General features: G+C 43.1%; 1 long non-coding RNA gene across 1 annotated transcript in view; it reads left to right on the forward strand.

Annotated features, from left to right (window-relative positions):
• The window catches only part of LOC142141225 (uncharacterized), a 173,610-nt gene that overhangs the window by 136,978 nt on the left and 20,658 nt on the right, over positions 1-15,974 (forward strand). The window lies entirely within an intron of this gene.

Genomic DNA, 15,974 nt, shown 5'->3' on the forward strand with positions numbered 1-15,974 from the left:
GAAAAGCAAGAAAAAAAAAAGTGACCTTTTTACCTTGGCAAAACCATGTTACATTAGGGGAAATAAATTTAAAATGTGATGGCAGATTTGTAGTTGGGTTAGGGCATGTATTAGATCAACTTCAAATGTCAGTGTAAAAATAAAGCTATCAAGTATTTCTGTCCTACATGAAAAAACAGCCATTATATAACTTATGTGCAAAATAATAAACTAATTTGCATCCCTTCCATTGTAACATGGTTTTGTTTAGGAGAAAATGTACTCTTTTTTTGGGTTATTTTCCTTAATGAATCAGGCCCAATAGGTTAATTTTGCATGCCTTAATGAATGAGGCCCACTATTTATAGAATAATAATGATCAAGGTGCAATGTTACAAATTTTTTTACTTTACTTTCCTTAATGAATCAGGCTCTGTAAGTTCAAGTCTCTGCGTACTTACAATTTCACAGATCCCAGGTTCTTCTATTCTGGCTTTACCATTGCAGGAGTTAGTCTCATCCTAAAAACCTGAGCTTGTCTTACATACTGAAGAGTCAGAGCAAGCATTCTTTAACTTTAAAGAGAGTCTGACTAAAGCACCTGTAGTAGGAATGCCTGATGGGAAAATCTTTTGAGTTATACTGTATGGAAGTTGATGGTTGTGCAGCAGGAACATGGTGATGCTAGCAGACCGGTGGCCTACTTTAGTGCGCAATTGGACAATGTAGCAAAATCTCCCCCTATGTGTTTGAGACGTGTAGCAGCAACAGCTCTTCTTGTAAGTCAGAGCGAGGATGTAGTACTGATTCAACTGTCTATACAACACATGCGGTATCTGCCCTTCTAAATTCTGCTCAAACTAGGCATGTCTCCTCAGCAAGGTTTACGAAAGGGGAATTAGCACTAATGGCACCTGCAAATATCACAATTAGGAGTTGTAATACGCTAAATCCAGCTACATATTTACTATATGTGCCTCGAGATGCACAAAGGGTGGAAGGAGAGGAGACTATAACTGAAGAGAGCAGCAGGCTCACTCGTAAAAAGAAATGTGACCGAATTAATGAGTTTTGAAGCTCTCAGAGTACAGAAATTATTAGAGATGCCGATTTGTGTCCCCTACAGGAGAATGCTGTCTGGAAGTCGAAGGGATGTGGGCAAGAGTCCTCTGAACTCTGAAAAGATGGACAAGGTAGGCCAATGGCACCCAGTGCATATCTTCCAAGCTTAGCAGAGGCAGCCCATGGTTTGACTCATCTGAGTAAGGAAGGTATGTGCAAATTGGTAAGAGCATATAGGTGTGTACTTGGTTTTTCTTCACAGGCTAGTAAGAAGGCAATGTCTTGTCTTACTTACAATACGTGAAGAGCAATACCCACAAAGCCATCCCACATTCCTTCTACAGATGGACTTTTCCAGGTCATACAAATCGACTTCATCCAATTACCACCATGCACCAAATCTCAAGTATGTACTAGTATGTATCAATGTATGTTCCAATTGGTAGAGGCGTATCCAGTGTCTACTAGTACTGCTGTTTTTACTGCTAAGAAAATCATTCAGAAGCTCATTTGTAGGTTTTGTATCCCCAAAATCATTGAAAGCGATCAGGGTACACAATTTACTGGGGATGTATTTTAATTTATGTGTAAACCCATGGGTATTGATAGTAAGTTACACACTCCCTACAGGCCACAATCCAATGGGATAATAGAGCTAAATGGTACTAACAAAAACAAATTAAGTAAGGTGATGGCTGAAACTGGATTAGCGTGGCCGGAGGCTTTCCCACAAGTCCTCCACAGATCAGAATCACTCCTAGACCACCTCTTAACTTGTCACCTTTTTAAATACTTTTTGGCCAACAACCTTATTTGATGATAGATCTACAATATGATTTAAAATGCAACAACGAAGTGACTGTTCAGAATCTTATAAAGATGAGCAAACAGCTAAGACAGCAGCAAAAGAATCTCAAAATGCTGTCTCCCGATATACCAAACTAGCTTGCATGACATTGAACCAGGGGAATATGTTATGATAAGCAATTTTTTACGCTCAGCTTGTTTAACAGACAGGTGGGAGGCCCATACTAAGTGTTGATGACCAGCACCACATCTCTGAAAGTAGCAGAAAGAGATGCTTAGATCTATTCCACTCACTGCTAAAAAATCAACAATCTGGAGAAGGTCTAAGACAAGGCCGAGGCTGACTGTCACTCACCGGACCGTGAGTGCCTCTTCCCGGACATTTAGGAACCGTGGCCGTCCTCCATCCTGAGGGTCTGCGCATGCGCAGCCCTTTCCTATACTTCAGTGTATGTCCCTTTAACTCAATTGGCAGATCAGGCAACACTCCCTATATTAAGCACCTGTGGTCAACACCACGTTGCCTGATCTTGGAGTCTCATTCCCCATGAGCCTCTGAAGGTGTTTCCTCGTGTATTCAGCGCTGCTGATTCCTGCGGTTTCCAAACCACTTCTACCTCTGTGGTTTCCTAACCACTTCTACTACTGTGGTTCCCATACCACTTCTACCATCAACTGTATCATCGTGACTGTTGGCTGATTCCTATCCGCTGCCTCCGTGCACTACAGTCTTCTATACCACTTCAACGCTATCATATTCCATTGTGACTGTTTGCTATCCGCTGCCTCCGTGCACTACAGTCTCCAGCTTGCAACTCGCCTGTGTTCACCATCGTGACTGTTAGCTGATTCCTATCCGCTGCTCCTGTGCACCTCAGCCTCATCTCATCTCTTCCGTGTTTCCTCGAGACTGCTGCTATTATTACCATCTGCTTCTCTTCGTGATCAACAGCCTCTGGTCTACTCTGCTCTCCCGTGTTCCATCGCTATTGGTACCTGTTGGTTGCTACTGGTTACCTCCGTGTGTCCGCAGAGCCCTACTGCTGCTGTCAGCGCTATCGTCCATCCGCTGCTGATCCGCTCTCCACGCCTTCCTGGTTCCCCTGGTCGCTACCCTCCTGTCAGCATTGGATTCGTGTCCCTGTTGGTCTACTTACCTGTGCGCTGCACCTACTAGACTCCTGCTTCTTACATCCAGGGACTTCTCATCCTGTCGGCCTCCTGCCGCCTAGGTATCACTGCACTCCTGTCTGACTGCCTTCTGAACCACGGTATGCATACTTCTCATTGACTGTGCTGGTGTATTGCATATCTTGCTGGACTGTGTTGGTTCTCCTCTGGAGTTTGCAAACCGCTGAGTCTTTTGCCATCATTGACTGTGTTACCTTGTGCTGGATTACTTCAGAGACTTCCTACATTTGCAGACCTGTTCAGTCATTTATATATATATTGTGCATATTACTGTGGATCGTGTTTAATGTGCCCGTGTACATCCTGTGTTGCAGTCTCTCCCCGTACACCTCCTCACATATATTTTCAGTGGTACAACTTGCTGAAGGCAGACCACTGATTCCTGTTCCAGTATCACCTGTTCCATTCCTCTCACATAGCAGTGGTACAACTTGCTACCGCAGACCACTGACTTCCCGGATACCTCCACTTGGATTCCATTCCTTCACTCAGACAGCGGTACCACTTGCTATCCGCAGACCGCTGACTCTCATCACCTCCTCGTTTCTGTTGGACATTCCTCCTCACTATAGCAGTGGTACAACTTGCTAACGCAGACCACTGACTACCTCCACTTGCCCTTGTCCATACAGTTCCTCGTGTATTATCACCTCCATATTACCAGTGCTGCTAGTCATAGACTTTCCTGAGCATCTCATCATCTACTATTGCCTGTTCCGTGATCACCCTGCTACCAGAGTACACTATTACCATCTATATTGCTCTGGTAAGCTTACCATCTGGTGATCCCTGGGTAAAGACTCCTAGTGCCCGTGACAGTAAGATCAGGCCATGACAGACCCAGATACGGAACCTACAGCCAAAGAGATGCTGCGGCATCTGGTTACCCGTATTGAGCAACAGGAAGTTCGCCAACGGCATTTACTGCGGTGTTACCAGGCGTTAGCCTCCCAAAGAACGTCTGTGCAAGATGCCACAACTACTGTTGATGCTCCTGTGCCTTCCTCCGTTTCCCCAGTGCCATCCCAGGTGTTTACGGCTTCCACGCTTCACCTGCCTACTCCGTCAAAATACGATGGAGACCCCAAAACTTGTAGGGGTTTTCTTACTCAATGCTCAGTTCATTTTGAGCTCCAACCTCAAAATTTTTCTACCCATCGTTCCAGAGTGGCCTATCTTATTTCATTGTTTTCTGGACAAGCTCTCGCATGGGCTTCCCCTCTGTGGGAAAGAAACGATCCATTGTTACAGGATAGTGCCGAATTTATTTCCACGTTCCGAAGTGTATTCGATGAACCAGGTCGTGTTATTTCCGCTGCATCCAGCATTCTCCGTCTTCGCCAAGGATCTCGCACTGTGGCTCAGTACGTCATTAGATTTCGGATATTAGCCTCTGAACTTCAGTGGAACGCTGAGGCACTGATCGCCGCCTTCTGGCAGGGGCTTTCCGATAAAATTAAAAACGCACTGACTTCACAAGAACTACCCTCCTCTTTAGAAGATTTGATCTCTCTTTGCCATCGTGTAGACCTGAGGTTTCGTGAAAGAGAACCTGAGAAAACAACTTCGGTTAAAACACCTCTTCTCTCAAATCCTCAATTTCACCCAGCTTCATCTCCGGTGATACCCATGGAGATAGGTCGCTCCAAATTAACTTTAGAGGAGAGGGACCGAAGAATAAAGAATAGACTTTGTATCTATTGTGCCGATTCTACGCATATGCTCAATTCTTGTCCCAGGAAATGCCGGGCTCTAACCAATACTAGGGAGATAAGGTTAGGGTTCCTGGAGTCCTCTCTATCTTCTATGAAATCTAAAGTCTGCGCTTTTGATGTTACGATTTCCTTTGCTACCAAAACCTTTGAGTCACAGGCATTGATTGATTCCGGAGCAGCAGGAAATTTTATTTCCAAATCATTAGTGCATCAATGGTCTCTACCAGTAATTACGTTAAAAACACCGATTACTGTGACTGCTATGGATGGATCACGTCTCATCAATGGTCTCATCACCCAGAGTACGTCTCCAGTAACGCTTCAGATTGGTGGGCTACACCATGAAGAGATTTCGTTTTTAATTCTTCCTGTTACGACAAGTCCGATTGTCTTAGGCCTTCCATGGCTTCAATGTCATTCTCCCCAGATTGACTGGCGCACTTCTCAAGTTACGTCTTGGGGAGCTGAATGTCATCATCGTTGTCTCTCTCAAGTGGTTTCATTCAAAAGACAGCATTCGTCTATTCCACCAGGTCCTCCTCCACAGGATCCTTTATCTACGGATCTGTGCGATAAGGTTCAGTCTGAACGCCTTCCTTCTCATCGGGCGTTCGTGACGTCATCGGACGTTGAAGATGGATCTCAGGAGTCATCTTCAAAAAGTCAAGGGCTGGTGGTTCACGGTCACCATCCGTCTTTTCCGGAATTTCCTGCCCTCCCTCCCACCCAAGTTCCTGCTGTGGAGACTGCTTGTCAGACCTTCAAAAATATCTGGTCTCAGGTCAAAACCTGTTTAAAGAAGACATCTAACAAATATAAGTCTTTTGCAGATAAGAAGAGGCGAGCTATTCCACCACTAAAAATTGGAGATCGTGTCTGGTTATCTACCAAAAATATTCGTTTGAAGGTCCCATCTATGAAATTCGCCCCTCGTTTTATTGGTCCATATAGGATCATTCAAATAATCAATCCAGTATGTGTTAAACTTCTTCTTCCTAAGAATCTTCGGATTTCCAATGCCTTTCATGTGTCTTTACTCAAACCTCTTATCATCAACCGTTTCTCAACTCCTCCCTCAGCTCCGCAGCCAGTTCAAGTTCACCAGGAGGAGGATTTCGAGATTACTGAGGTATTGGATGCAAAAATTTCGCGAGGAGTCCTCCGTTTCCTCGTTCATTGGAAGGGCTTTGGTCCTGAGGAGCGCTCTTGGATCAAAGCTGAAGATCTTAATGCTCCTGCCCTTTTGAAGAAGTTTTATTCCAAAAATCCGGACAAGCCCGGTTCCAGGCGTTCTGTGCCCACCTTTAAAAGGGGGGGTACTGTCACTCACCGGACCGTGAGTGCCTCTTCCCGGACATTTAGGAACCGTGGCCGTCCTCCATCCTGAGGGTCTGCGCATGCGCAGCCCTTTCCTATACTTCAGTGTATGTCCCTTTAACTCAATTGGCAGATCAGGCAACACTCCCTATATTAAGCACCTGTGGTCAACACCACGTTGCCTGATCTTGGAGTCTCATTCCCCATGAGCCTCTGAAGGTGTTTCCTCGTGTATTCAGCGCTGCTGATTCCTGCGGTTTCCAAACCACTTCTACCTCTGTGGTTTCCTAACCACTTCTACTACTGTGGTTCCCATACCACTTCTACCATCAACTGTATCATCGTGACTGTTGGCTGATTCCTATCCGCTGCCTCCGTGCACTACAGTCTTCTATACCACTTCAACGCTATCATATTCCATTGTGACTGTTTGCTATCCGCTGCCTCCGTGCACTACAGTCTCCAGCTTGCAACTCGCCTGTGTTCACCATCGTGACTGTTAGCTGATTCCTATCCGCTGCTCCTGTGCACCTCAGCCTCATCTCATCTCTTCCGTGTTTCCTCGAGACTGCTGCTATTATTACCATCTGCTTCTCTTCGTGATCAACAGCCTCTGGTCTACTCTGCTCTCCCGTGTTCCATCGCTATTGGTACCTGTTGGTTGCTACTGGTTACCTCCGTGTGTCCGCAGAGCCCTACTGCTGCTGTCAGCGCTATCGTCCATCCGCTGCTGATCCGCTCTCCACGCCTTCCTGGTTCCCCTGGTCGCTACCCTCCTGTCAGCATTGGATTCGTGTCCCTGTTGGTCTACTTACCTGTGCGCTGCACCTACTAGACTCCTGCTTCTTACATCCAGGGACTTCTCATCCTGTCGGCCTCCTGCCGCCTAGGTATCACTGCACTCCTGTCTGACTGCCTTCTGAACCACGGTATGCATACTTCTCATTGACTGTGCTGGTGTATTGCATATCTTGCTGGACTGTGTTGGTTCTCCTCTGGAGTTTGCAAACCGCTGAGTCTTTTGCCATCATTGACTGTGTTACCTTGTGCTGGATTACTTCAGAGACTTCCTACATTTGCATACCTGTTCAGTCATTTATATATATATTGTGCATATTACTGTGGATCGTGTTTAATGTGCCCGTGTACATCCTGTGTTGCAGTCTCTCCCCGTACACCTCCTCACATATATTTTCAGTGGTACAACTTGCTGAAGGCAGACCACTGATTCCTGTTCCAGTATCACCTGTTCCATTCCTCTCACATAGCAGTGGTACAACTTGCTACCGCAGACCACTGACTTCCCGGATACCTCCACTTGGATTCCATTCCTTCACTCAGACAGCGGTACCACTTGCTATCCGCAGACCGCTGACTCTCATCACCTCCTCGTTTCTGTTGGACATTCCTCCTCACTATAGCAGTGGTACAACTTGCTAACGCAGACCACTGACTACCTCCACTTGCCCTTGTCCATACAGTTCCTCGTGTATTATCACCTCCATATTACCAGTGCTGCTAGTCATAGACTTTCCTGAGCATCTCATCATCTACTATTGCCTGTTCCGTGATCACCCTGCTACCAGAGTACACTATTACCATCTATATTGCTCTGGTAAGCTTACCATCTGGTGATCCCTGGGTAAAGACTCCTAGTGCCCGTGACACTGACATCACAACCCTGTCACTTGTGAATCTATTCCGTGAGACTTAAAATCGCAGTCAATAGCATCTGAGCGAAGGATTACACTGGTCTACTCCTCATCATGGAGCAACAGTATTTCTGTTTTTCTTTTTCTAGTGTTTTCTCATTCTCATTTTTCCAGGATAATCTATTTTTGTGATGGGGATCAGAGAATGGAGACTGGTTTGTGTGAAGATACTGATGTTGTGGAGATGGAGGAGAATTTGTTAGCACAATCAGACTTACAAATTACATCGAGTTTGGTATCTATCTCTTGCAAACACTACATTCATGTAGTGTTTGCACTTTGCAAATGCTATTTATGAATAATATTGCTTTTCAAACACTAACAGTGAGCTCACAGGGATCATAAAGAACTGGTTTAAACAAGTCTAGAGGCGGGAATCTGAAGTAAGAACTCCTGGCATTCACCAGAAGAATCCACCAGTTCCACATTGAGTACCTGAGAATACAAGACCCTTCAACCAATGAAAGAAAACCTTAGAACTATAACTGTTTCACTGTGATGTCATTAATTTTACAACTGTACAATATATAAATTGTTCACCTCTGGCTTCGGAACCTAGAGAGTTCCGATTATAGCTTTAGTTGGTGCCAATGTGCGTATGTATACCAAACTGCCTTGCTATTATTTGTTAATAAATCCTGTGTGCTTTGGAACCACAGCAATCGCGTTGGAGAATCTTTATTTCAATGATAGTTATGGACATAACAGCATATGTATATATGTGTATATATATATTAGAGATGCTCACTGAACTGGTTTTGGTTTTGGTTTTGGACCAGGATTAGCTTCATGTTTTGGTTTTGTTTTTGGCAAAACCGCCCTCGTGTGTTTTGGTTTTGCTTTTGGATCTGTATTTTTTAGAAAAATTCCTAAAATATGCTAAAATCACATAATTTTTTTTTTGTTCCGACATTATTATTAACCTCAATAACACTAATTTCAAATCCTTTGCAGTCAATTTTGACCACCTCACAGGTCACAATATTATTGTCATACACTTTCGGACAAATACTGCAGCGACCTGACTGGATGCTAAGCAACAGAGCAATGACTCAAACACATGACAGTTCCTAGCACATCTAGGAAACATTGCCACACAGCAGTATCAGTAAAGTGGTGCAATTAGCAATGGAGCAATGGAGCTCACCTCTTTGTGTGTAACATATATAACACCGTACAATTTGACTGCAGATTTACTCCAAGCCTGCAATCACTAGTATTTCTATTCCAGTTTAAAAAAAAAGAAAGTAGTCTGAACAATTCTGTCCTACTCCATTCCTTACATATTAAAATTAGAGATGTTCACTGACCCCCGTGTTCTGGTTTTGGTTTTGGCTTTGGATCTGGATTAACTTCATATTTTGGTTTTGGTTTTGGAAAAACCACCCTTGCGTGTTTTGGTTTTGGATCCCCCCAACACTATTATTAACCTCAATAACACTAAGTTTAAGTCATTTTGCAGTCAATTTTGACCACCTCACAGGTCACAATATTATTTTCATTACACTTTCAAATAAAGACTGCAGCGACCTAGCTGGATGCTAAGCTCCACTCATTCTTTGCATAACTGTGGTAATTCTATAGCTAATACATGGCGAGGAGCGCTGACCCCACACCGGGACGCGTGCTTTTATTAGACCCAGACCAATCCAGGATGCCAGACAATGCATTAAAAAGAGCCATTGTAATTCACAACAAGAAGCAAGTTTATAAATGAGCTTTGAATCAGCCCCAATTCCCCAAAAAATTATAATATAGTTAGGTATCTTTGACGTAAAGTGCATATTACAAACACTTTGTGCAATACTGATGAAACAGCAGCAAAGTGAAAGGTAATATATATACACGTCTATTTAGACATCCACGCTTACATTACTGTGGTTTTACAAATGCTACAAATGGCTAGACAACTGTTGTCAGGGTTTGGGTAAAAATAATTACACACATAAGAGGTGGATTTTTTTGGTCTTATACCCAGGCATGACCGTGGCCTTCTTCTTATCACGTGCAAGAACTGCTTCCACTGGTGCAACATCATCCTCATAAACATCCTCATTAGCACCCTTGTCAGCTACACAAATATCCCCCTCATCCTGTTGCAATTCCAAAGTGGCATCCTCAATTTGTGTATCACCAGCTACACTTGGGCTGTTCATGCACACATCTGCAGAAATGCTGAAAGGGGCCTTCTTTATGGGTACACTGTCAGAAAGGTCAGGTTTACACATAGCACTCGTGGATAGACTCTCCTCAGGGATTTGTGTCATTTCTGAATCTGAATATATATTTTCCTCTAATGCCTTACTGTTCTCTTCCAGTTCGACTTTTACACGTAAAAGTATTTGGACACCACTTTTGGAGTCCAAATGACATGGTCTTGCTTGGTCATGACTGACCTTACAAGAAGATGCCTCAGTGACAGTTGCAGAACTAGCACTCATAGAAAAAGGCGAAGGTCTCATTCTTTCCTTGTCACTGCATGTGTAGAATGGCATGTTGGCAATTTTATTTTTTTCTGCAAATAACTTTGCCTGGATTACAGGTCTTTTTTTCTTGACCAAGGTAAAAGGTGTTTTTTTACATTTTTGTTTCCCTGACTTAAAAACACTATGCACTTTAACATAGGCTTTAGCAGATGACGTAGAGGGATTACTATCATCAGGACTGGTGCCAGCAGCTGCTTGGTGCTCCTGGTCTTCTGTGTACTGCTGTGCATCCATTTTGATAACACAGTACAATGTGACTGCAGATTAAGAACAACAATGTCAGCCCTATTATTTCTATTTCAGCAATGACAATTAGTAATGGAGCAATGGAGCACTCTTCTTTGTGTTTTACCTATATAACACAGTACAATGTGACTGCAGATTAAGGATAACACTGCAAACCCTATTATTTCTATTTCAGCAATGACAATTAGAAATGGAGCAATGGAGCTCTCCTGAATGTCACTGGAGACTTTGAAGAACACTGCTACCCCTCCTCTTTCCATTCTACCTATGATGCTGCCTAACTGCACTAGAGACTGCCAAGAACTGTGCTACCCCTTCTGTGTCTCTCTGTGAATGGCGCTGGCTTGCCGCGGAGGAGAGATCGTGAGATCCGAGATTCGACGATGTAATGATGAGATTTCGCCTTGGTTTCAATTCCAAGGGTGCACGAAAGTACTGAGTACTCAGATCTGCTAAGTTCGGGTGTGTTCGGTTCTCGGGGAACCGAGCCTGAGCATCTCTAATTAAAATAGAACTTGACAGACAGCCAAAAGAACATGCGCACATTGTGGAAACAATTTTGCAGCTCTTTTAAAATCAATTAACCCTTACTGTTGTAGATAAACATTTAAATGTTGTTTTTCACACATAACATGGTAGAAAAATTAATAACGTTTGAAAATCTTGTGATATATTTATTTGCATCTCTGTTGATTCAACAACGTTGATATTTACTATCATATGTTTTAAACAATTTGTTTTAGAAAAAAAATTGGAAATGTCTTTTTATGCTATTTTTCACTGCACCTATCTTGTACATAGCAATCACAAGGAGCATTGATAATTCTGTCAAACAATACTTTGTAGGAAAGAGATTGATCAAAGAATTTGCAGGTGCCCAATTAATTTAGTTTTGACGTCTTTAATATAATATTGCTGGTAATTAACACAGTTTCTCAATAGATACCCCAAGTAACTAAGTTAAAACCACAGCAGGCTAAAGTACAGCAAAAGTACAGCAATGCAGATTAAAGGTCCCTGAGGAAGCTTTACAGGAAAAACAAGTGACAAGTTATAGGGCCTGATTCCTTAGGGCACTCATTCTGAGTGCAACCCGCGCTCAGACTTACACGCGCATATTTAATCTTTGTGTGCACCCGAATTCATCAAAGCATGGATCTCAAGATCCGTGCCCTGTTGAATTCGGGTGGAGGACAGCACTACTACACAGGAAGCTGCAGGTACATATGTACCTTTCAATGCCTGCAGAGCCTGTGAAACGGGCAGCATTACAGCCACATGACCTGCTAGCTCTATACAGTGTAAAAATAAAATGCGTGGGTTCCCCCCTACTAATGGTATTAATCCTCGTGCTGCCAGCCTATTGCGAGCCTAAATTGGGGGAGGGGGATGCGTGGGATAACCCTGATTCCACAAAAACCAACACAAGGCCAACCAGCCGGGATTGATGGCACTATAGCAGGGAGACACGCAGCAGGGGCCTCCCTACCAAACTCACAAAACAATAGGGATGTGCACCGGCCACTTTTGGTGTCTCGTGTTTTGTGTTTTGGATTCGGATTTGCTTGAGGTTTTGGGTTCGGATTTGTTTCGCAAAACACCTGACGAAAGGTTTTGGTTCGGATTTAAGGTTTTGGATTCGGATTTATTTTGAAAAAAACATAAGAAGTGTTAAAATCAAGTTTTTTGGTTTATTTTCACTCCTACGCTATTATTAATCTCAATAACATTCAATAACAATCATTTCCACTAATTCCCAGTCTATTCTGAACACCTCACACCTCACAATATTGTTTTTAGTCCAAAACGTTTCACCAAGGTAGCTTTCTGGACTGCATAGTGCAGTGGTCCCGGTACACAATTTGGTACCGGGGCCACAATACCTCCGCCTTCAAATGGTCTGAATTCCACTGCACAGCTGCCTGCTCCTACATCCTCTGCAGCATATACAGGGTGTAGTTTGAGCGTGTCAATACCTCTTGTTTTTGACGATGACAGGTCATTTTCATTAATTTATGATTTGGCAGCAACAGTCAACGTTGTTTAATATCTGATACGCCTCTATCTGGACTGCATAGTGGAGTGGCCCCGGTACCCAATTTGGTACCGGGGCCACAATACCTCCTCCAACTTTCAAGTGTAGTGTTTATAATTTATAAAAACCACAGTAGTTATAGCACGTCAATAACTCTTGTTTTAGACGACCATGGTACAGAGCATTCATCATTGAGATCCCATCAAGTATGTGAAAGACAGACAGCGTCGAAGTGTTATTTGTTGACTTTGTTAACCAAAAAATTGTCAATAGGGTGACTACAATCGTATTTTGTGGTCATGGCAAACGACTGTTGGACGGTCAATTGTTTTGTGAAAGACGTAGCGGTCTTACGACTTCCCCTCTGGGAAGATGACCGACTAACAGCAGCAACAGCAGCAGTGGCAGTAGTAGGCGTACCGTTACAGGATTCCTCGGATGAATCCCGTATAGAAGAGGACTCAGTCTGGCTGGTGACATGGCCTGCAGTACTAAATCTGATGGAGATCGTGGAGGAAGTTGACGAGGAGGGTGTTGGTGGTGTGTATCCAACAGGACCAAGGGATTTAGGTGTCCCTGTACTGATGACGGTCCTAGGCCCAGTTCCTGAACTAACCACTGAACTATGAAGGTTATTCAGGTGACGTATAAGGGAGGATGTCCCTAGGTGGGCAAGATCCTTACCCCTGCTTATTTGAGCTTTACATAAGCTACATATGGCCATACATTGGTTGTCCGGATTTGGATAAAAATAACTCCAGACCGAAGAGGTGCATTTTTTGGTCTTCTGACCAGGCATGATGATGGGCTTTTTCATCCCATGGACATCAGCTGTCCCCCCCCCCCTGGTGCCTCATTTACAATAACCACATCACCATCCTCATCAAGTTCCTCCACAGCTACAGCTACATCAATAGCCTCCTCCCGGTGTACAACATTGACACCTTGATTATCCAAATCTGGATCTATACTGTGGGTGATCCTTCCAACATATGCAGAGGGTGTGCTGCAAATGCTGGATGGAGTCACCTCTTCCCGTACAGTGATGGGAAGGTCAGGCTTCACAACCACCAACACCCTTGGACTCGCTTCGGGGATTTGTGATGTCATCTGTTTAGAAGGCAGAGTTCTTTGCTGTTTTGTTGTTGTTGCTGACAGCATAACTCTCTTAAATTTTTTGTAGGGGGGGGAGGAGGAGGGCTTAGATCCTTGGGTGAAGCTGGACCACTAGTCATGAACACGGGCCAGGGCCTAAGCCGTTCCTTGCCACTACGTGTCGTAAATGGCATATTGCCAACTTTACGTTTCTCCTCAGATGATTTTAAGTTTCTGTTTTTGCTACTTTTTGAGAACTTGGGCTTTTTGGATTTTACATGCCCTGTACTAGGAGATTGGGCATCGGGCTTGCCAGACGACGTTGATGGCATTTCATCGTCTATGTCATGACTAGTGGCAGCAGCTTCAGCATTAGGAGGAAGTGGGTCTTGATCTTTCCCTACTTTATCCTCCAAATTTTTGTTTTCCATTATATGTAGCACAAGAGAGCGTACCCCTAAGTTTTTTAGAATTATTTTTATTTTATTTTTTTTATAACTTTTTTTTACATTTTTTATAACTTGGGAATAATGGGGAAATAATAATGCCCTTAGAAGGACAGAGCACAGGACACAGCACCACTGGACTGAGCAGAACACAGCACTGAACAGCACAGCACAGCACGAGATATAGCAGGACAGAGGACCACCTAACACAACCTCCCTCTACCCTGATCAATGCCCGAGTGAAGATGGCGGCGGCTAGCGGGGAATTTATAGAATACATGTATCGCGAGATCCGACAGCGGGATTATGACTCAGAGCCTCGGTTTCAGTTTTGCAATTGGCGGGAACACCCGGATCTGTCTCGGATCCGGCTCGGATCGGCAATGTTCGGGTGGGCTCGGATTTCAGATATCCGAGCCCGCTCATCTCTACAAAACAACATAAGGCTGAACCTTGCTGAAAGCTCTAGAGCTCTTCCTACACCCCTGGGGAAGTGGGTGTAGTGCAATAAGAAAAAAGAAAAAGTATAAAACACCATTTTACTTTGTGAAACTACAAGTCCCAGTCAACTCGGGCTGCCATTGACAGTCTGGCCATGCTGGTGCTTGTAGAATTACAAGCACTAGAATGTCCTGACACACAGGGCCTGCTGAGGCATGTAGTTTCACAAAGTAAAATTTAAATACAACACACAACCCTCGTTTAAACCACATTACTTTAATACAAAGTAATAAAACCTCTAAAATAAGCCACAAACCTTGTTTAAACCACATACATTTATTAAAAATAATAAATCCTCATATACTTACCATCTGGTGTCTTCATCTGTAAATGATCCAATCTTGTAAGCTTTTACTTCCTTAGGCTTGAACCCAACCATAAAAAACCATAATATTCCACAGGTCTTGGAGTAGGCTTTTTAAAAAACAAAATAAACAAAGAAAAAATATTCCAAATGCGTTTGCATCTCTGGCGCTTTGCTGCAATGTAAAACACTCCCGTGTTTAGCTAGCTGTCCTTTGTTCTAGCAGCGTGTTCTATAAACCCATCACTGTTACAATGTCTGTCATACAGCCAGAGGTCGGGCAGCTGTCAAAACTGTTAAAAACATACACTTCTTAGTACTAACTGTGAATTGGAGTGGACATACAACTATTGGTAATAGTGGAGTCACTTAAGAGGGAACCATATTTCCCATATAACATATATAAGCAGTGGTGTATATAGCAGGTTACTGCTATTTTTAACAGGATTACGCAACATACAGGTTTATCAATTTACACTTGATTTTAACTATATTGCTAATAAATTGGACATTTAATAATGGATTATTCAAAATCTTATTTTTGCTACGTTTTTAATGAATACCAATAAAGTCTATATTTATTAAATTAGCCTTCTGAGACTCCTCTGATGGCTCTATTTCACATATTCCTTCTTCTTTTCCGATCATTGAGAGTATTATAACTAGAGATGTTACTGACACCCGTGTTTTGGTTTTGTATTCGGTTTTGGATCTGGATTACCTTCGTGTTTTGGTTTTGGTTTTGGTTTTGCAAAACCGCCCTTGCGTGTTTTGGTTTTGGTTTTGTTTGGTTATGTTTTGCTATTTTCGAAAAAAATAATTTTTTTTGGCCTAAAATAACCTAATTTAGTGCTCCACCAGTTTCTTAGATAAGTGAGGTAATTCTAAAGCTAATAAATTATGAAAAAAACAGTTTAATCCCTGGTAGGCCTTCCTTAATTCGAACACTTGTCTGCAAATTATACAGACAAACCTGGTTGTCTACCTCCTCCATCTTTGATTATTGGCAATGTAGTCATCGTCTTTGGGTGTATATTACACCCTACACTTGTAGTTTAATATTAAAAAAAGCAGCCTG

This window comes from Mixophyes fleayi, chromosome 1, assembly GCF_038048845.1.
Source record: "Mixophyes fleayi isolate aMixFle1 chromosome 1, aMixFle1.hap1, whole genome shotgun sequence".
NCBI classification, from domain to species: Eukaryota; Metazoa; Chordata; class Amphibia; order Anura; family Limnodynastidae; genus Mixophyes; species Mixophyes fleayi.